Source organism: Entelurus aequoreus, linkage group LG12, assembly GCF_033978785.1.
Source record: "Entelurus aequoreus isolate RoL-2023_Sb linkage group LG12, RoL_Eaeq_v1.1, whole genome shotgun sequence".
In the NCBI taxonomy this organism is placed as follows: Eukaryota; Metazoa; Chordata; class Actinopteri; order Syngnathiformes; family Syngnathidae; genus Entelurus; species Entelurus aequoreus.
In genome coordinates, this window is record NC_084742.1 from 7,064,400 (window position 1) to 7,087,386 (window position 22,987).

Genomic DNA, 22,987 nt, shown 5'->3' on the forward strand with positions numbered 1-22,987 from the left:
ACAATTGACCACTAAATGGTAACACCCCAATAAGTTTTTCAACTCGTTTGAGTCGGGGTCCACTTTAATCAATTCATGTGAATGGACAAATGGTTGTTTATATTATGGGTGTGCAAATGGACAAACTACTAAGTCCGTTATGCGTTCATGTGAATTTGTTTGCATTATGGGTATGTGAATGGATGAACTGGTTTTCATCATGTCTGTCAATGAATGGACGGATTAGTGTTTGCATTTTATGTGTATGTGTATGGACAGACTGGTCTTGATTATGTATGTATGTACTTAAAATGGACAAACTGGAGTTTGCATTGGGAGTGTCTGAAAGGAAATACTGGCGTTTGCATTTATTGTACAATGAAAGCAAATGGGCAGACAGCTGTTTTCAAAATGTGTACGTGAATGGAGAAAAGCGGTTTTCATCATGTGCGAGTGTGAATGGTCAGACAGCCGTTTGCCTTGTTTGTGCATGTGAATGGAATAACTGATGCCTGTATTACTTGTATATGTAAATGGACAGAAAGTGTTTGTGGTATATGTGGAGTATATGCGAATGGGCAGATTGATGTTTGCCTCATTCGTGCATGTGAATGGAAAAACTGATGCTTGCGTGAGTTGTACATGTGAATGGGCAGTTAAGTGTTTGTGTTATATGTAGAGTATATGTAAACGGACATACTGGTGTTGATTATTATTTGTAAGTACTTCAAATGCACAAACTGGAGTTTGCTTTATGAGTGTCTGAATGGAAATAATGGTGTTTGCATTACTTATAAAATGTATGCAAATGGACAGGCAGCTGTTTTCCAAATGTGTATGTGAATGGAGTTAATGGTTTTCATTATGTGTGAATGCGAATGGTCAGACAGCTGTTTGCCTCATTTTAAATGTGAATAGAAAAACTGATGTTTGTTTAAATTGAAAACGTGAATGGACAGAAACGTGTTCGCATTGTATGTACAGTATATGTAAATGGATAGACTGATGTTTGCCTCATTTTTTCACATGAATGGGGAAAGCTGATGTTTGTATTATTTGTGCATATGAGTGGATAGCCAAGTGATTATATTAATTGTCAGTATATATGAATAGACAGACAGCTGCTTGCAAAGTTTGTGCATGTGAATAGAAAAACTGATGTTTGTGTTAGTTGAAAACGTCAATGGACAGAAACGTGTTCGCATTATATGTAAATGGATATATTGATGTTTGCCTCATTCTTACACATGAATGGGGAAAGCTGATGTTTTGTACTATTTGTATACGTGAATGGACAGACAAGTGATTCTATTAATTGTCAGCATATGTGAATAGACAGACAGCTGTTTGCCTCATTTTAAATGTGATTAGAAAAACTGATTTTTTTCACAAGTTGAAAACGTGAATGGACAGAAACGTGTTCGCATTATATGTACAGTATATGTAAATGGATAGACTGATGTTTGCCTCATTTTTACACATGAATGGGGAAGCCGGTGTTTGTATTATTTGTATACGTGAATAGACAAATAGGGGATTTCATTATATGTACAGCATATGTGAATAGACAGACAGCTGTTTGCCTCTTTTTTTACATATGAATAGAAAAACTGATGTTTGTATAAGTTGAAAACGTGAATAGATAGAAACATGTTTGCGTTATATATACAGTATATGTAAATGGATAGACTGATGTTTGCCTAATTTTTACACATGAATGGGGAAAGCTGATGTTTGTATTATTTGTATACGTGAATGGACAGACAAGTGATTATATTAATTGTCAGCATATGTGAATAGACAGACAGCTGTTTGCCTCATTTTAAATGTGAATGGAAAAACTGATGTTTGTATAAGTTGAAAACGTGAATGGACAGAAACGTGTTCGCGTTATATATACAGTATATGTAAATGGATAGACTGATGTTTGCCTCATTTTTACACATGAATGGGGAAAGCTGATGTTTGTATTATTTGTATATATATGAATGGACAGACAAGTGATTATTAATTGTCAGCATATGTGAATAGACGGACAGATGTTTGCCTCATATTAAATGTAAATAGAAAAACTGATTTTTGTATAAGTTGGAAACGTGAATGGACAGAAACATGTTTGTGTTACATGTACAGTATATGTAAATGAATAGACTGATGTTTGCCTCATTTTTACACATGAATGGGGAAAGCTGATGTTTTGTATTATTTGTATACGTAAATGGACAGACAAGTGATTATATTAATCTTTTTTTTACATGTAAATAGAAAAAACGACGTTTGTATAAACCGTTTACGGAAATGAACAGAAAAGTGTACAATATATGTGAATGGACAGACTGATGTATTAAATTGCTCTGAACTCTATGCTAGTATCTTCCAGTCATAAGTAAACAAGCCAAAAAACATGGCTGACCTCCACAATGAGCTAATATTTGCGACACAATTGACAACCTCGACTTTGGGAGTAGGATCTCCCAATGTTGAGCGGAACTTTCCCAGTCAAAGGACTTCAATGTCCAGGTTCCAAATGATTGTGGAATGCCTCGGGATCGCGGAAGGGAAGTCTGGGTTTCTCTGCTTAGGCTGCTGCCCCCGCGACCCGACCTTGGATAAAGATGTATTTGGAAAAGTGCTTATGAAACACGCTCAATGGGGTTTTCTTCATCTAATTTATATGTCAGGACTTAACAGTTTATTTAGAGTCAAGTCAAAGATGGAGGATGAGACGAACACAAAGAAAAACCGCCAATAAAACCTTCTTGGTGCAGACATTGCTGATTAAAGTTATTTTAAATTAACATTCAAAGGCAGTAGTCACGCAAAAAAAAAAAAAAAATTTGGCATCCGCCTCTGTCTGTCTGCCACTTTTTCATTTCTTCTTCTTCTCAACCCCCCTTAGCCTTTTTTTTTTCTTTCTCTCTCTCTCGACTTCTCCCTCCAGCTAAAGGGGACATCTGCTTATTCCTGATAAATGCCTGGCATTTGGCGCTATGAGGCGAGGGGCGAGATCAGGGAGGAGCGAGGCGCAGGTTAGACGGGCCCGTGGTGGCGCATCGATCAAGGCAGGCGGGAGGAGTAAAGAAAGGAAAAGAAACGCAGGATTAAAAGAGTTTTTTTGGCAGCGGTCATGTCGAGGCGGAGCCGGGAGGGAGGGTGGAAAAGATGAATCCTGACCTAGATTCCGAGATGCTCAGACATAATAGGCAGGGCCTTACCCCCCACATGAACCCGCTCACCCCCCCCGTCCCCAAACTCAGTCAAAACAATAACACGGAGAGGAGTAGGAGGGGGGTTTGGGTATGGTTCCGAGCCAGCAAGCGCGTCAGCCCCTCCACAGGCCTCTCTGTCACTAACTCTCAACATCTGGCCCACAAAACTCTGGGAGTCAACTTACTGTATGAGAAACAACTCCGAGTACATAACTGCTTGGAGGAGAGCATGTCAAATGTCTTCTCTATTCCTCCCCGAAGTTGGGTTTACATAACGGGACATGCAGGGGGGCAGAGGTCGAAGGTCAATCTAGCGTTACCTTCCTGTCACAACTGCCGACTGGTCTTCAAACACATGATCGCTATACAGTAGCGAGAAACTGCTGAATGTACTGAAGATGAGGTCGTACATGATGTATATGTGAATGGACAAACTGGTGTTTGCGTTATGTGTGAATGCAGAGACAGACGTTTGCATCACGCATGTTGTCACGTTGTTTACATTGTTTGTGTAAATGTGGATTCAAAGACTTGTGTGTGAAATGGACAGACGGACTTTTGCATCATGCTTAAGAGAATGGACACTTTGCAATATGTGTAAATGTGGATTCAAAGGCTGGACTTAACTCTATGTGTGTATGTGAATGGACAGACGTACTTTTGCATCACACTTAAGAGAATGGACACTTTGCAATATGTGTAAATGTGGATTCAAAGGCTGGACTTAACTCTATGTGTGTATGTGAATAGACAGACATACTTTTGCATCACACTTAAGAGACTTTGCAATATGTGTAAATGTGCATTCAAAAGCTAGTCTTGACTCTATGTGTGTATGTGAATGGACAGACATACTTTTGCATCATGCTTAAGAGAATGGACACGTTGCAATATGTGTAAATGTGGATTCAAAGGCTGGACTTAACTCTAATGTGTGTATGTGAATAGACAGACAGACTTTTGCATCACACTTAAGAGACTTTGCAATATGTGTAAATGTGCATTCAAAAGCTAGTCTTGACTCTATGTGTGTATGTGAATGGACAGACATACTTTTGCATCATGCTTAAGAGAATGGACACGTTGCAATATGTGTAAATGTGGATTCAAAGGCTGGTCTTAACTCTATGTGTGTATGTGAATGGACAGACAGACTTTTGCATCATGCTTAAGAGAATGGACACGTTGCAATATGTGTAAATGTGGATTCAAAGGCTGGTCTTAACTCTATGTGTGTATGTGAATGGACAGACATACTTTTGCATCATGCTTAAGAGAATGGACACGTTGCAATATGTGTAAATGTGGATTCAAAGGCTGGACTTAACTCTAATGTGTGTATGTGAATAGACAGACAGACTTTTGCATCACACTTAAGAGACTTTGCAATATGTGTAAATGTGCATTCAAAAGCTAGTCTTGACTCTATGTGTGTATGTGAATGGACAGACAGACTTTTGCATCATGCGTAAGAGAATGGACACTGCAATATGTGTAAATGTGGATTCAAAGGTTGGACTTAACTCTATGTGTGTATGTGAATGGACAGACATACTTTTGCATCATGCTTAAGAGAATGGACACATTGCAATATGTGTAAATGTGGATTCAAAGGCTGGTCTTAACTCTATGTGTGTATGTGAATGGACAGACGGACTTTTGCATCATGCTTAAGAGAATGGACACGTTGCAATATGTGTAAATGTGGATTCAAAGGTTGGACTTAACTCTATGTGTGTATGTGAATGGACAGACAGACTTTTGCATCACACTTAAGAGAATGGACACTTTGCAATATGTGTAAATGTGGATTCAAAGGTTGGTCTTAACTCTAATGTGTGTATGTGAATGGACAGACATACTTTTGCATCACACTTAAGAGACTTTGCAATATGTGTAAATGTGGATTCAAAAGCTGGTCTTAACTCTATGTGTGTATGTGAATGAACAGACGGACTTTTGCATCATGCTTAAGAGAATGGACACGTTGCAATATGTGTAAATGTGGATTCAAAGGTTGGACTTAACTCTAATGTGTGTATGTGAATGGACAGACAGACTTTTGCATCATGCTTAAGAGAATGGACACTTTGCAATATGTGTAAATGAGGATTCAAAGGTTGGACTTCACTCTATGTGTGTATGTGAATGGACAGACAGACTTTTGCATCACGCTTAAGAGAATGGACACGTTGCAATATGTGTAAATGTGGATTCAAAGGCTGGTCTTAACTCTATGTGTGTATGTGAATGGACAGACATACTTTTGCATCATGCTTAAGAGAATGGACACATTGCAATATGTGTAAATGTGGATTCAAAGGCTGGACTTAACTCTAATGTGTGTATGTGAATAGACAGACAGACTTTTGCATCACACTTAAGAGACTTTGCAATATGTGTAAATGTGCATTCAAAAGCTAGTCTTGACTCTATGTGTGTATGTGAATGGACAGACAGACTTTTGCATCATGCGTAAGAGAATGGACACTGCAATATGTGTAAATGTGGATTCAAAGGTTGGACTTAACTCTATGTGTGTATGTGAATGGACAGACATACTTTTGCATCATGCTTAAGAGAATGGACACATTGCAATATGTGTAAATGTGGATTCAAAGGCTGGTCTTAACTCTATGTGTGTATGTGAATGGACAGACGGACTTTTGCATCATGCTTAAGAGAATGGACACGTTGCAATATGTGTAAATGTGGATTCAAAGGTTGGACTTAACTCTATGTGTGTATGTGAATGGACAGACAGACTTTTGCATCACACTTAAGAGAATGGACACTTTGCAATATGTGTAAATGTGGATTCAAAGGTTGGTCTTAACTCTAATGTGTGTATGTGAATGGACAGACATACTTTTGCATCACACTTAAGAGACTTTGCAATATGTGTAAATGTGGATTCAAAAGCTGGTCTTAACTCTATGTGTGTATGTGAATGAACAGACGGACTTTTGCATCATGCTTAAGAGAATGGACACGTTGCAATATGTGTAAATGTGGATTCAAAGGTTGGACTTAACTCTAATGTGTGTATGTGAATGGACAGACAGACTTTTGCATCATGCTTAAGAGAATGGACACTTTGCAATATGTGTAAATGAGGATTCAAAGGTTGGACTTCACTCTATGTGTGTATGTGAATGGACAGACAGACTTTTGCATCACGCTTAAGAGAATGGACACGTTGCAATATGTGTAAATGTGGATTCAAAGGCTGGTCTTAACTCTATGTGTGTATGTGAATGGACAGACATACTTTTGCATCATGCTTAAGAGAATGGACACATTGCAATATGTGTAAATGTGGATTCAAAGGCTGGTCTTAACTCTATGTGTGTATGTGAATGGACAGACATACTTTTGCATCATGCTTAAGAGAATGGACACATTGCAATATGTGTAAATGTGGATTCAAAGGCTGGTCTTAACTCTATGTGTGTATGTGAATGGACAGACGGACTTTTGCATCATGTTTAAGAGAATGGACACGTTGCAATATGTGTAAATGTGGATTCAAAGGTTGGACTTAACTCTATGTGTGTATGTGAATGGACAGACAGACTTTTGCATCATGCTTAAGAGAATGGACACGTTGCAATATGTGTAAATGTGGATTCAAAGGTTGGACTTAACTCTATGTGTGTATGTGAATGGACAGACAGACTTTTGCATCACACTTAAGAGAATGGACACTTTGCAATATGTGTAAATGTGGATTCAAAGGTTGGACTTAACTCTATGTGTGTATGTGAATGGACAGACATACTTTTGCATCACACTTAAGAGAATGGACACTTTGCAATATGTGTAAATGTGGATTCAAAGGCTGGTCTTAACTCTATGTGTGTATGTGAATGGACAGACGGACTTTTGCATCATGCTTAAGAGAATGGACACGTTGCAATATGTGTAAATGTGGATTCAAAGGTTGGACTTAACTCTATGTGTGTATGTGAATGGACAGACAGACTTTTGCATCACACTTAAGAGAATGGACACTTTGCAATATGTGTAAATGTGGATTCAAAGGTTGGACTTAACTCTAATGTGTGTATGTGAATGGACAGACATACTTTTGCATCATGCTTAAGAGAATGGACACTTTGCAATATGTGTAAATGTGGATTCAAAGGCTGGACTTAACTCTATGTGTGTATGTGAATAGACAGACATACTTTTGCATCACACTTAAGAGACGTTGCAATATGTGTAAATGTGCATTCAAAAGCTAGTCTTGACTCTATGTGTGTATGTGAATGGACAGACATACTTTTGCATCATGCTTAAGAGAATGGACACGTTGCAATATGTGTAAATGTGGATTCAAAGGCTGGACTTAACTCTAATGTGTGTATGTGAATAGACAGACAGACTTTTGCATCACACTTAAGAGACTTTGCAATATGTGTAAATGTGCATTCAAAAGCTAGTCTTGACTCTATGTGTGTATGTGAATGGACAGACATACTTTTGCATCATGCTTAAGAGAATGGACACGTTGCAATATGTGTAAATGTGGATTCAAAGGCTGGTCTTAACTCTATGTGTGTATGTGAATGGACAGACAGACTTTTGCATCATGCTTAAGAGAATGGACACGTTGCAATATGTGTAAATGTGGATTCAAAGGCTGGTCTTAACTCTATGTGTGTATGTGAATGGACAGACATACTTTTGCATCATGCTTAAGAGAATGGACACGTTGCAATATGTGTAAATGTGGATTCAAAGGCTGGACTTAACTCTAATGTGTGTATGTGAATAGACAGACAGACTTTTGCATCACACTTAAGAGACTTTGCAATATGTGTAAATGTGCATTCAAAAGCTAGTCTTGACTCTATGTGTGTATGTGAATGGACAGACAGACTTTTGCATCATGCGTAAGAGAATGGACACTGCAATATGTGTAAATGTGGATTCAAAGGTTGGACTTAACTCTATGTGTGTATGTGAATGGACAGACATACTTTTGCATCATGCTTAAGAGAATGGACACATTGCAATATGTGTAAATGTGGATTCAAAGGCTGGTCTTAACTCTATGTGTGTATGTGAATGGACAGACGGACTTTTGCATCATGCTTAAGAGAATGGACACGTTGCAATATGTGTAAATGTGGATTCAAAGGTTGGACTTAACTCTATGTGTGTATGTGAATGGACAGACAGACTTTTGCATCACACTTAAGAGAATGGACACTTTGCAATATGTGTAAATGTGGATTCAAAGGTTGGTCTTAACTCTAATGTGTGTATGTGAATGGACAGACATACTTTTGCATCACACTTAAGAGACTTTGCAATATGTGTAAATGTGGATTCAAAAGCTGGTCTTAACTCTATGTGTGTATGTGAATGGACAGACAGACTTTTGCATCATGCTTAAGAGAATGGACACGTTGCAATATGTGTAAATGTGGATTCAAAGGCTGGTCTTAACTCTGTGTGTATGTGAATGGACAGACATACTTTTGCATCATGCTTAAGAGAATGGACACGTTGCAATATGTGTAAATGTGGATTCAAAGGTTGGACTTAACTCTATGTGTGTATGTGAATGGACAGACAGACTTTTGCATCACACTTAAGAGAATGGACACTTTGCAATATGTGTAAATGTGGATTCAAAGGTTGGACTTAACTCTATGTGTGTATGTGAATGGACAGACAGACTTTTGCATCATGCTTAAGAGAAGGGACACTTTGCAATATGTGTAAATGTGGATTCAAAGGTTGGACTTAACTCTATGTGTGTATGTGAATGGAGAGACATACTTTTTCATCATTCTTAAGAGAATGGACACTGCAATATGTGTAAATGTGGATTCAAAGGTTGGTCTTAAGTCTGGAGGCACTTGAAGAAAAATGGGCTGCATGGTCGAGTCGCCAGAAGAAAGCCGTCACTCCAAATGACTTTGTTCGAGAAGTTTTGAGGCTTGTCTCTGTGCTGTTTGGCGTAATGTAAGCGGGATACTTTGTGACATTTGCTCAGAAATGGTTTTCTTCTGGCGACTCGACCATGCAGCCCATTTTTCTTCAAGTGCCTCCTTATTGTGCATCTTGAAACAGCCACACCACAATTTTTCAGACAGTCCTGTATTTCAGCTGAAGTTATTTGTGGATTTTTCTTTGCATCTCGAACAATTTTCCTGGCATTTGTGGCTGAAATCTTTGCTGGTCTACCCTGAATCCCTCATTTTCCACTTCTTAATCAGCGTTTGAACACTGCTGATTGGCATTCCCAATTCCTTGGATATCTTTTTATACTCCTTTCCTTTTTTATGCAGTTCAAATACCTTTTCTCGCAGATCCTTTGACAATTCTTTTGCCTTCCCTATGACTCAGAATCCAGAAACATCTGTGCAGCACTGGATGAAAGATGCAATGGTCTGTCAGAAGCCCAGAAACTCACTGACCTTTTATACACACTCATTAATTACAAACAAACAGGTCACAGGTGAGGATTGGACCCTTGATTAGCCATTCAAACCTGTTTGTGTCAACTTTTGTGCATGTTATCAGATCAAAGTCACTGGGGTATGTAAACTTTTGATCAGTGTCAGATCTTGGTCCGCATTGCCGGCAGTAAGTCGGACACGTTTCCGGTGAGGGTTGAACTCCGCCAAGGCTGCCCTTTTGTCACCGATTCTGTTCATAACTTTTATGGACAGAATTTCTAGGCGCAGTCAAGGCGTTGAGGGGATCCGGTTTGGTGGCTGCAGGATTAGGTCTCTGCTTTTTGCAGATGATGTGGTCCTGATGGCTTCATCTGGCCAGGATCTTCAGCTCTCACTGGATCGGTTCGCAGCCGAGTGTGAAGCGACTGGGATGAGAACCAGCACCTCCAAGTCCGAGTCCATGGTTCTCGCCCGGAAAAGGGTGGAGTGCCATCTCCGGGTTGCGGAGGAGACCCTGCCCCAAGTGGAGGAGTTCAAGTACCTCGGAGTCTTGAGGGAAGGGTGGATCGTGAGATCGACAGGCGGATCGGTGCTGCGTCTTCAGTAATGCGGACGCTGTATCGATCCGTTGTGGTGAAGAAGGAGCTGAGCCGGAAGGCAAAGCTCTCAATTTACCGGTCGATCTACGTTCCCATCCTCACCTATGGTCATGAGCTTTGGGTTATGACCGAAAGGACAAGATCACGGGTACAAGCGGCCGAAATGAGTTTCCTCCGCCGTGGTGGGGCTCTCCTTAGAGATAGGGTGAGAAGCTCTGTCATCCGGGGGGAGCTCAAAGTAAAGCCGCTGCTCCTCCACATCGAGAGGAGCCAGATGAGGTGGTTCGGGCATCTGGTCAGGATGCCACCCGAACGCCTCCCTAGGGAGGTGTTTAGGGCACGTCCGACCGGTAGGAGGCCACGGGGAAGACCCAGGACACGTTGGGAAGACTATGTCTCCCGGCTGGCCTGGGAACAACTCGGGATCCCCCGGGAAGAGCTGGACGAAGTGGCTGGGGAGAGGGAAGTCTGGACTTCCCTGCTTAGGCTGCTGCCCCCGCGACCCGACCTCGGATAAGCGGAAGAAGATGGATGGATGGAGTGTACAGGCAAACATATGCGGCATGTAAAGTATGAGAATGGAAAGACTTGTGTTGGTATAATGTTTGCTGCGGCCGAATATGTGAATGGATGTAGTGATGTTCATGTGTCTGTTTGAATGGACGGACTTGTTTGTGTGAGTGGACAGACCAGTTTTTTTGATGTCAAATCAAGGGGCCTATTGGGTTTACAGTACGTGCAAGAAAAGATCAAAGGTCAAAGTAGTATTCATATGAAGTGTGTTCGGTACATAACAAGAAAGAAAGTGGTTTTTAAAAGGATCTTTCTATTTGTCTTTGTCAGAGCGAGGGCCTTATTGATTTTGACCAAGACACCAAACAGGACGGTGACGGGGGTGGGCCTGAGGTTAAAGGTCAAACCACAACGCGTCCTTGCGCCGAGGCGCCGTTTTTAGGGAATATTTGTCTATGTCAGAGCTATTGATTTTTGAAAGACACGACGCAACGTGGAAGGTCAAATCTTCAGTCTATTGAATAAAACAGCTGTTTTTAACTAGTTTGGGACTGAGGTCAAAGGTCAAAGGTTAGGCACTTGATTTTTTTTTTTTTTTTACTGACACATTTTGAAGCGACAACACCGTGGTTTGTTTCCAATGCCAAATATACTGTGCACACGAGATCAGTTATTCCTCTTCAAAATAAAAGCTCCAGATTTATAGCCGTCGGACTGGGAGACTTTAATAACGACATCTCACCGGGAGTGCCGCACTCTCAACACTCCTGCTCGTGAGCCCGCTAACGACGGACTAAAGCCTCTCTCTGGGTCCTCGCTGCTGAAATCAAAGTGTTACGCAAGCGCAGCTATTTTGCCTCCGCAGACTATTTACTCACCCACTCACCACCGCTATGCAGCAACAAATAGCGTTGCCACCCACTTCTTTGACTGTAAGCAAAAGTAGACAACCACATAATAAAAACGGGACTACAATGTGAGAACGTCGGCGCCCCCTTCACGCTTTTACTTTTATTAATACCACACAATTGTCTATAACGAAAGCAAGCCTTCAGCAAGGCCTCGGCCAGAAACTTTGCCAATGTTTCATATGAAAATGAGCCTTGGAGAACAGAGCCAAGCTGCTATTTGTTTATTTATGCTAGACTACTCTAATGCTACATCCTTTTAAATTGCACCAAAAAAAAAGATATGTTGCTTGAAATAAGCAAATATATAATGTTTGCATCATATGTAAGATGCATGTATGTGCAAATGGACACACAAATGCTTACCTCATTTGTATATGTTGTCGCCGTACTAAAATTTTCCCACACATTTTACCACAGGGATGAAAACTATTTACAAAAATGTGTAACAATTACCAGAACCACAGGTTTTACAAATGTAAAATATAAATAAGGATAAATATTATTTATTTATATTTCAAGAATGCATTTTTTTTTATAACATCATAGAACAAGGTCATCCTTGAATTGAATTGAATATAAAAATAAAATATCGTAGATTAGTAATAGTTTTATATAGTATATCATTTGTTTAATAATTTTATAATATAACACATAATAAAAGTGTATATAAAATAAAATATAAAAAATAGTAATACTCTTATTACATATATAATTTATATAAGAATTTTACAATATGAAATAAAGTAAAAATTAATATGAAAATAATATTAAAATACATATAATATAATTTGATAAATATTATTAATTTATATTTTAAAAATGAAATTATTTAATAACAACATCATTGAACAAGAACATAATATCATGTTAAACATACAGCACCAATAAATCTGATTCTGATAAATGAATATGAAAATAAAATATTAGAAAGAAGCAATCATTTTATAACATATGTCATTTATATACCAATTGTATAATATAATGTACAGTAAAAATGATTTTTAAGATAAAATATAAATATTACAACATAATTTTATGATGTATATAATGTAATTAAAAATACAAAATATAGTATAAATGTATATACTTTTTTTTTAAAGTTCTAAAAAGGTTCAGGAGTTATTTATTGAAACTCAAATAATAAACCAATTGATAAAATTTGTAATGAAAAACAAAAAAATAATACAACATTTTATTGTCATCAAACATGAGAGCATGACAAAAATACGGGTGTTACCATTTAGTGGTCAATTGTACGGAATATGTACTGTACTCTGCAATCTATTAATAAAAGTTTCAATCAATCAATCAATCAATCAATCAATCAATCAATCAATCAAAGCTACTATGTTAGGCACAGTTGAAATACAATACAAACAATAAATAACATGTAATTACAACATAAATACCAGTACAAACAGCAGTGCAACAGAAAAAAAAACAGTTTAAGCTATTGGGACAGATTCAATCTCCTAATGGCCCATAGGTAAAAACAGTATTTAACACTGTTTGGTGTTACCAAAATATATTCCCTGATGGCAGCAGGTTGAACAAGTGCTGACCAGAGTGAGAGCTGTCTGCCACGATTTTGTTTGCTATGCACAGGCAGCAAACTCCAGCAATGTCCTCTAGGGAGGACATGGGGCGGCCGATAATCTTCTCCGCAGTCCTGGGGCCGTACTTATCAAGCTTCTTAGAATTACTCCTAAGAAGTCTGCTAAGAGTTGACTTAAGAGTAAATAAATTATTCGCTGAAAGCTGCACTTAAAAGTTAGTTATCAAGCGTCTTACTCACACTTTCAGCGAAGTGTAGGACTGAATCTTAAGTGTCACACTCAGAGCTGAATTACGACATTACTATGTGCCGTAAACGGAATTTTAGGTGACGTCATTTCTGTGTCCATAGAAATGACCAATCACGGAAGGGAATCCGTTGTCTAAGAATAAAGAAATATCTTGGAAATATTTAAGTGGACAATGGGAGTGTATATTTTGACAATAAACTACAAAATAATACAAAACAAACTAGTCCCCGCCGGCACTCACGCTACCGCTCCCTCTCTTCTGTCGCCCACACACTCACTGACGTCACTCACCTCACGGCCACACACATACGCTACTGTCATAACATTTTCTTTCCAATTCATTAATTAGGCAACTAATTTGAAACTGGTGTGGGTGGCTCTATATATACTAGCCCACTGCAGACACATGCAGAAATCAACAAGGAATCGAAAAGTATTAAATCTGTGACAAAAATAATATCCGCTCTGTCTAAACGATACCGTTTAATCAGCTGCTCGTCATCAAAAAAAAACAAAACATTGTTCCGTTCCCTGAACGTTCGCGCACGTCTCTCTCGCCTCAGTGCCATCCCCTGCTGGCAACTCCTAACCACTTAAGACACATCTGAAGGTCTCTTAAATATCGTGGAGAGTAGGAGTGATTCTTAGACTTAAGAACGTTGATAAAAAGCTTTTATTCTTAAGTTTGAGAGTAGGACTAAATTTCGCAAATTCTCAGGACTTAAGTGTAAAATGGCACTCTAAGAAGCTTGATAAGTACGGCCCCTGGTCACCCTTTGCAGGGCAATCCTGTCAGCAGCAGAGCAGGCAGCAAACCACAGAGTTGCGCAGTACAACAGACTGGCTCTATATCGTGGCACGATAAAAAGATACCTATGGTTTCTCCTCAAGTTGGTTCCTCCGCGGCACACAAATGAAGGGGAGTCTCTGCTGTGCCTTTTTGACCAGTACTGAAATGCTGACAGTCCATGTGAGGTCTGCAGAGATGTAAGTTTCCAGGAACTTAAAGGAGGTCAGAGTCTCCACACATGTGTGCTACATTGACTTCAATTGGAGCATGTCCCCCTCTCTGTCTCCTAAAATATAATATGTTGACATATTATAGTAATTGTACACCAGTTAGCATGCATAAATATGATGGGAATATCAATATATTCATTTCATCAAGCAGTATGTGTAGTAAGCATTTAAAAATGATAAATTCCTTCAATGCTAAACCGCACCGAATTCACAGGTCATTGAATCGATTGCTACAGAACTGTTCAGACTGTCTTGGAAGATGGTTTTGCCTCTCAGTCAAGCAGGCTTTATCGGTTCATGCACCCAGACTAAGATTGGTCAAAAGTCTGTGAGCGTAGTTTGAGTATTTAACAGATAAGAGACTAACTAGTGTGGCTTTTCAGCACAAGGATGGCGGTTCCTTGCTCGCAGACTTACTGTAGATCAGGGGTGCCCACACTTTTTCTGCAGGCGAGCTACTTTTCAATTGATCAAGTCGTGGGGATCTACCTCATTCAGAGCTGTATATAATTTATATTTACTTATTTATGAAAGATGTGTTTTTGTTGACAAGTTAAAGGTGTTTAATGATAATGCAAGCATGTTTAACACATATAGTTAATATTGTTAACAAGTTAAAGGTGTTTAAAGATAATGCAAGCATGTTTATCACATATAGTTAATATTGTTAACAAGTTAAAGGTGTTTAATGATAATACAAGCATGTTTAACACATATAGTTAATATTGTTAACAAGTTAAAGGTGTTTAATGATAATGCAAGCATGTTTAACACATATAGTTAATATTGTTAACAAGTTAAAAGTGTTTAAAGATAATGCAAGCATGTTGATCACATATAGTTAATATTGTTAACAAGTTAAAGGTGTTTAATGATAATACAAGCATGTTTAACACATATAGTTAATATTGTTAACAAGTTAAAGGTGTTTAAAGATAATGCAAGCATGTTTAATACATATAGTTAATATTGTTAACAAGTTAAAGGTGTTTAAAGATAATGCAAGCATGTTTATCACATATAGTTAATATTGTTGACAAGTTAAAGGTGTTTAATGATAATGCAAGCATGTTTAACACATATAGTTAATATTGTTAACAAGTTAAAGGTGTTTAATGATAATACAAGCATGTTTAACACATATAGTTAATATTGTTAACAAGTTAAAGGTGTTTAAAGATAATGCAAGCATGTTTAACACATATAGTTAATATTGTTAACAAGTTAAAGGTGTTTAAAGATAATACAAGCATGTTTAACACATAGTTAATATTGTTAACAAGTTAAAGGTGTTTAAAGATAATGCACGCATGTTTAACACATATAGTTAATATTTTTAATAAGTAAAAGGTGTTTAAAGGCCTACTGAAATGATTTTTTTTTATTTAAACGGGGATAGCAGATCCATTCTATGTGTCATACTTGATCATTTCGCGATATTGCCATATTTTTGCTGAAAGGATTTAGTAGAGAAAATCGACGATAAAGTTCGCAACTTTTGCTCGCTGATAAAAAAAAGCCTTGCCTGTACCGGAAGTAGCGTGACGTCACAGGAGCTAGTATTCCTCACAATTCCCCGTTGTTTACAATGGAGCGAGAGAGATTCGGACCGAGAAAGTGATGATTACCCCATTAATTTGAGCGAGGATGAAAGATTCGTGGATGAGGAACGTTACAGTGAATGACTTGAGAGACAGTGATGGACGTATCTTTTTTCGCTCTGACCGTAACTTAGGTACAAGCTGGCTCATTGGATTCCACACTCTCCTTTTTCTATTGTAGATCACAGATTTGTATTTTAAACCACCTGGGATACTATATCCTCTTGAAAATGAGAGTCGAGAACGCGAAATGGACATTCAGTGCCTTTTATCTCCACGACAATACATCGGCGAAATGCTTTAGCTACGAGCTAACGTGATAGCATCTTGCTTTAACTGCATATAGAAACAAAAGAAATAAACCCCTGACTGGAAGGATAGATAGAAAATCAACAATACTATTAAACCGTGGACATGTAAATACACGGTTAATGCTTTCCAGGCTGGCGAAGGTTAACAATGCTGTGCTAACGACGCCATTGAAGCTAACTTAGCAACCGGACTGCACAGAGCTATGCTAAAAACATTAGCTCTCCACCTACGCCAGCCAGTCCTCATTTGCTCATCAACACCCGTGCTCACCTGCGTTCCAGCGATCGGCAGAAGGACGAAGGACTTCACCCGATGCGTTTGGTGGCCCGGAGACGTAGGAAGTCACGGTGAGGTCGGCGGCTAGTGCGGCTAGCGCGGCTAGCGCTCCAACAAAGTCCTCCTGGTTGTGTTGCTGTAGTCCGCTGCTAAAACACTGATCCCACCTACAACTGTCTTCTTTGCAGCCTTCATTGTTCATTAAAAAAATTGCAAAAAATGTCCAGAATACTGTGGAATTATGAAATGAAAACAGAGCTTTTTGTATAGGATTCTACGGGGTACCATAACTTCCGTTACTCGGACTTCGTCACGCGCATACGTCATCATACCGCGACGTTTCAGCCGGATATTTCCCGGGAAGCTTTAAATGTCATTTTATAAGTTAACCCGGCTGTATTGGCATGTGTTGCAATGTTAAGATTTCATCATTGATATATAAACTATCAGACTGCGTGGTCGGTAGTAGTGGCTTTCAGTAGGCCTTTAATGATAATACAAGCATGTTTAACACATATAGATTCCTTTCTTTCATGAAGACAAGAATATAAGTTGGTGTATTACCTGATTCTGATGACTTGCATTGATAGGAATCAGACAGTGGTGCTGATGACGTCCGCATTTTCAAATGGAGGAGAAAAAAAGTCCTCCTTTCCGTCCAATACCACATGAAAGTGGTTGGTTTTTGTCATCTTATTTGTCCAGCTTCCGTACTCCTTTGTATACACTTTACAAGAAATACATTGTCGGCAAGCTCCGTAGCTTGCTAGCTTCTGCACGCCAGCTTTCTGAGACTCTTATTTTGTTAGCGCAGGCAGGATGAAGCAGAGCTTTTATTGTGCAACTGTGCAGTCGGTCTTTGGAGTTTTGACGACAGGTACGGCGCCAGAGTCTGTTGAGATAAAAATTGTTTCTCGCCTCGCTGTCGGTATTTTTTTCTTAATAATGAGCCGGCAGCAGCCAGCGTCATCCCACAAGACCCTCGGGTGCCGTGAATGTCAATCAAGTGACGAAAGTCATAGTGAAGATTTATGATCGCTAATTTTTAGGACTATTTTTTTAATGCCTGGCTGGCGATCGACTGACACACCCTTGTAGCTCGCGATGGACGTAATGCTGTAGATAGTACAGAAGTCTGCGCATGAACAGACCAAGCCTGCTCAACTGAGAAACAAAACAATTTCTCAGACAATCCGAGCAGTCCAGTCGCGACGGATTCCGTGCCCTGAGAATACAAAGACCTGGATGAACGACGATATTCATGGGCAACATGGCTGCATGCAACTTCAGTATTGGGGATTCTACAGAAACGTTGGTTACAGGCTAGCTCGCCCTCGGCATGATCAAAGGGATATGTGCAGCGCAGAGGTCAGGCGGTTGAGTTGGGTTGAACACAATTTGGTCGAGTGAGTCAGTGACTGGCAGTTAGCGAGTGCAAGCGTGGGAGGATTGTGGGTTTCGGTGCTCCCGGTTAGCAAAGAGAGCCAAAAGACAGTGACCAGCCATTGGATTTGCAATATGCAATCATTCCAAATAGATGCGTCCATAATAAGCACTCATGCAAACGGGTCATTTGCACGTAAATACAGCCGTCGGACAATATGAGGTGCTGTTTTGGACCTGCGGTTGCACAAGGACGAGGCAAACGGCACAGTGAGTCTTAATAAGGACCTCCAAATGAATGCATGCTTCAAGCGTGTCGTAGTGCAAGGCGGCCGTGGTACAGTCAGGAAGACAAACAACATATCGAATAAAACCCTGCAGCTTCTCGCGCTTTCCCCCCCCGGCAGAACACCGGCAGCCAATGTCATTATGCAACAGGGGGAGAGCATCGGGCACATGCAAGTCAGAATATATTAAACATTTGAAAGATCCCGCAAGGACACGGGAGATGAGGGCCAATAAAACGGAGAATAACCCCGAGTAGAAGACAAAGATCCTCCACAATCACTCGCTCTAAATCTGGCAGAATGGCGCCCGATATAACCCAGGCACTAGGAATAACAGAAGCTAATGTCAGGGGCGCTTCCTCCCTTTGTTCCACGCTGATGTGCCGTCGGGTAAAAATAAAAAAAAGCGAGACCGGGAAGCAAAAAGCAACTTTGAAAATGAACCTTAAATAAGCAGACTTGAAGAGCCAACATTGGCAGCGCGGCCTCAACAATTAGATGAGACAAGGGAAGGTCTGTCTGCTTGATACTGGTCTGGATGGTCAAAGCCATATTTTATCCATGTAAAACATGTCCGCTCATAGAAAAAAAAACGCCGCTGTTCATTCGACTCCCAGTAAAGGGACTGTAAAAGTGACAACACGCCGGCAATCAACTGACTGTATTGCTCCAGACAAATTTAGCTACACAAAAATGACAAGCGCGTCCCAAAATATCACCGCACTGATTGCGGTCATACTGAAGAGTATTAGGGACAAAACAAAATAAAAGGGCAATTTACAGAATGAAGACGCAGATGTCAATATAACCACAGAAACATAAATGCGGCAATCTTAGAACCAGGATTACTCTTTAAAAACCTGCCATTTATAATAGCGTGATTTGATTTCGATATTCACAATATTTTTCTTCCTTGACAAGAAAAAGTATACTTTATTCTAAAATGGCAAGAATATTGTTAATTTTCTGTTTAGAAGATTATGACTCACCCCCTTTTCTGGAAAGGATACGGCTTTTTTTCTTGTAACATTGACACTTTATTCTTGTCCAAAAAAACGTCAACAGACGTCACGATTTTATTCTTCGTAAAATTACCAATCACAATATTATGTGTTTTTTTTTTCGTATTCAAAAATGTATCTTCTGCGATGAGGTGGCGACTTGATTGATTGATTGATTGATTGATTGATTGAAACTTGTATTAGTAGATTGCACAGTTCAGTACATATTCCGTACAATTGACCACTAAAGGCCTACTGAAAGCCACTACTAGCGACCACGCAGTCTGATAGTTTATATATCAATGATGAAATCTTAACACTGCAACACATGCCAATACGGCCGGGTTAACTTATAAAGTGCAATTTTAAATTTCCCGCTAAACTTCCGGTTGAAAACGTCTATGTATGATGACGTATGCGCGTGACGTCACTCGTTAAACGGAAGTATTCGGACACCATTGAATCCAATACAAAAAAGCTCTGTTTTCATCTCAAAATTCCACAGTATTCTGGACATCTGTGTTGGTGAATCTTTTGCAATTTGTTTAATGAACAATGAAGACTGCAAAGAAGAAAGTTGTAAGTGGGATCGGTGTATTAGCGGCTGGCTGTAGCAACACAACCAGGAGGACTTTGACTTGGATAGCAGACGCGCTAGCTGACGCTAGCCGCCGACCGCACGGATGATCGGGTGAAGTCCTTCGTCCTTCCGTCGATCGCTGGAACGCAGGTGAGCACGGGTGTTGATGAGCAGATGAGGGCTGGCTGGCGTAGGTGGAGCGCTAATGTTTTTATCATAGCTCATTGAGGTCCCGTTGCTAAGTTAGCTTCAATGGCGTCGTTAGCAACAGCCCTTCAGCCTGTGACGTCACGCTACTTCCGGTACAGGCAAGGCTTTTTTTTATCAGCGATCAAAAGTTGCGAACTTTATCGTCGATGTTCTCTACTAAATCCTTTCAGCAAAAATATAGCAATATCACGAAATGATCAAGTATGACACATAGAATGGATCTGCTATCCCCGTTTGAATAAAACAAATTCATTTCAGTAGGCCTTTAAATGGTAACACCCGAATAAGTTTTTCAACTTCTTTAAGTCGGGGTCCACTTGTCCAGGGTGTACCCCGCCTTCCGCCCGATTGTAGCTGAGATAGGCTCCAGCGCTCCCGCGACCCCGAAGGGAATAAGCGGTAGAAAATGGATGGATGGCAAATGGATGGAAAAATTAATCTTTTCATACTTTTTTTTTTAATGACGTAATTTTCTTAATAATTTTTTTTTTAAATGACTTAATTTTCTTAATTATCTAAAAAAAAAATGTAATTAGACTTTTTCTGCCAGAAAGACAACTTATTTTCAAAATATTTTTTTTTCAAAAACAATACAGAGGTCCCTAGCCACATTGCACTTCCACGTTTGCAGTGTCATTATATTGTGGATTTTTTTTTCCTTAAGCATATACACTACCGTTCAAAAGTTTGGGGTCACATTGAAATGTCCTTATTTTCAATGAAGATAACTTTAAACTAGTCTTAACTTGAAAGAAATACACTCTATACATTGCTAATGTGGTAAATGACTATTCTAGCTGCAAATGTCTGGTTTTTGGTGCAATATCTACATAGGTGTATAGAGGCCCATTTCCAGCAACTATCACTCCAGTGTTCTAATGGTACAATGTGTTTGCTCATTGGCTCAGAAGGCTAATTGATGATTAGAAAACCCTTGTGCAATCATGTTCACACATCTGAAAACAGTTTAGCTCGTTACAGAAGCTACAAAACTGACCTTCCTTTGAGCAGATTGAGTTTCTGGAGCATCACATTTGTGGGGTCAATTAAACGCTCAAAATGGCCAGAAAAAGAGAACTTGCATCTGAAACTCGACAGTCTATACTTGTTCTTAGAAATGAAGGCTATTCCACAAAATTGTTTGGGTGACCCCAAACTTTTGAACGGTAGTGTAGTTTGTATATTTGGCCAAAATTAAAACATTTTAAAGCATAAATATCGTTAAATACACTAAAAATAGCAATATTGCTGTAGTATTGGCCACTAGATGAGACTGTTTCGGAATTTTCCGATTCCATAAAGGCATGTCCAGAGAAAGCTAAGGTCTGTTAAGTGTTTATTTAGGGATTCCAAATAAACGTCAGCGTACAAAAGGAGTAAAGTTTTCACTGCTAAAGGAAGAAAGTAGAAAAAGAAAAAGTGAGACAAAGAAAACTTTCAGATCATTATATTGCTTTTGGGAATGAGAGAAGGAGGGATTTGGGCAAAGTGTGAGCAAAACACACTATCTGATTGTGATATTAGCCAAAACCAGGAATGTATGGATTAAACATGAAACAGGCAGTTAATACAACATCACATATAAAGAAAACCCATTTAGAGAGTAACCTTTCGACCAAAAGACCGATACAATATAAATGAGTGAACTTCGCTCATCACAGTAGTCTTTGTCCCTGACTTACAGAAGGTGGGGGTTAGGGTGTACAAAGACATTTACCCCGATACCCAGGAATGCATAAAAGCCATAGAAAGAAGGCAGGCACGGGCAGTTAAGGCAAAGAAACAAAACACAAACATTTAGAAAACAATTGTGTTTCAGACAAGAAACGACTAAGATATTAGTTTTGACATAAGACCGAACCAATCAGAGCGTGCTGTTCAGTAGCGTGGCCACTGATTGGCTCAGCCTCACACAGCATTACTATATTGGATTAAACGAGTGTAAAGATGGCTATGTGGGTGTGATTTCATGTCTAGAGACCTCATGATATAAAAACTGTATTCAGAAGATCATAAACAGTTTTTTTAGCTATGAAAATATTCAATTTATAATTACTAATTCCTATTTTGCGGGTATTATTTTACATCGGTTAGGCCCAGAACCAATTAACACAAATAAATAAGGGTTTACTGTCACAATTAGGACTTATTTCTGTTTACTTTTTTTTGGAAAACATTATTTTCTTAGGGTTCCATTTTTTTCTTAAAATAATAAAATGTATTTTGTAGGATTAGAACATATTTTTATAATCTGCAATTTTTCTTTAAATCAAAATTTTCTCATATTACAACCTAATGTTTGTAAAAAAAATAAAAAAAACACACACAACTTCCTTCTGATATAAATACTATTATTAGTATGTTTTCTCTTAAAGGCCTACTGAAATGTAATTTTTTTATTTAAACGGGGATAGCAGATCCATTCTATGTGTCATACTTGATCATTTTGCGATTTTGCCATTTTTTTGCTGAAAGGATTTAGTAGAGAACATCGACGATAAAGTTCGCAAGTTTTGGTCGCTGATAAAAAAAGCCTTGCCTGTACCGGAAGTAGCGTGACGTCAAAGGTTGAAAGGCTCCTCACATTTCCTCATTGTTTACAATGCAGCGAGAGCGATTCGGACCGAGAAAGCGACGATTACCCCATTAATTTGAGCCAGGATGAAAGATTCGTGGATGAGGAACGTGAGAGTGAAGGACTAGAGTGCAGTGCAGGACGCACTCTGACCGTAACTTAGGTACAAGCTGACTCATTGGATTCCACACTTTCTCCTTTTGCTATTGTGGATCACGGATTTGTATTTCAAACCACCTCGGATACTATATCCTCTTGAAAATGAGAGTCGAGAACGCGAAATGGACATTTACAGTGACTTTTATCCCCA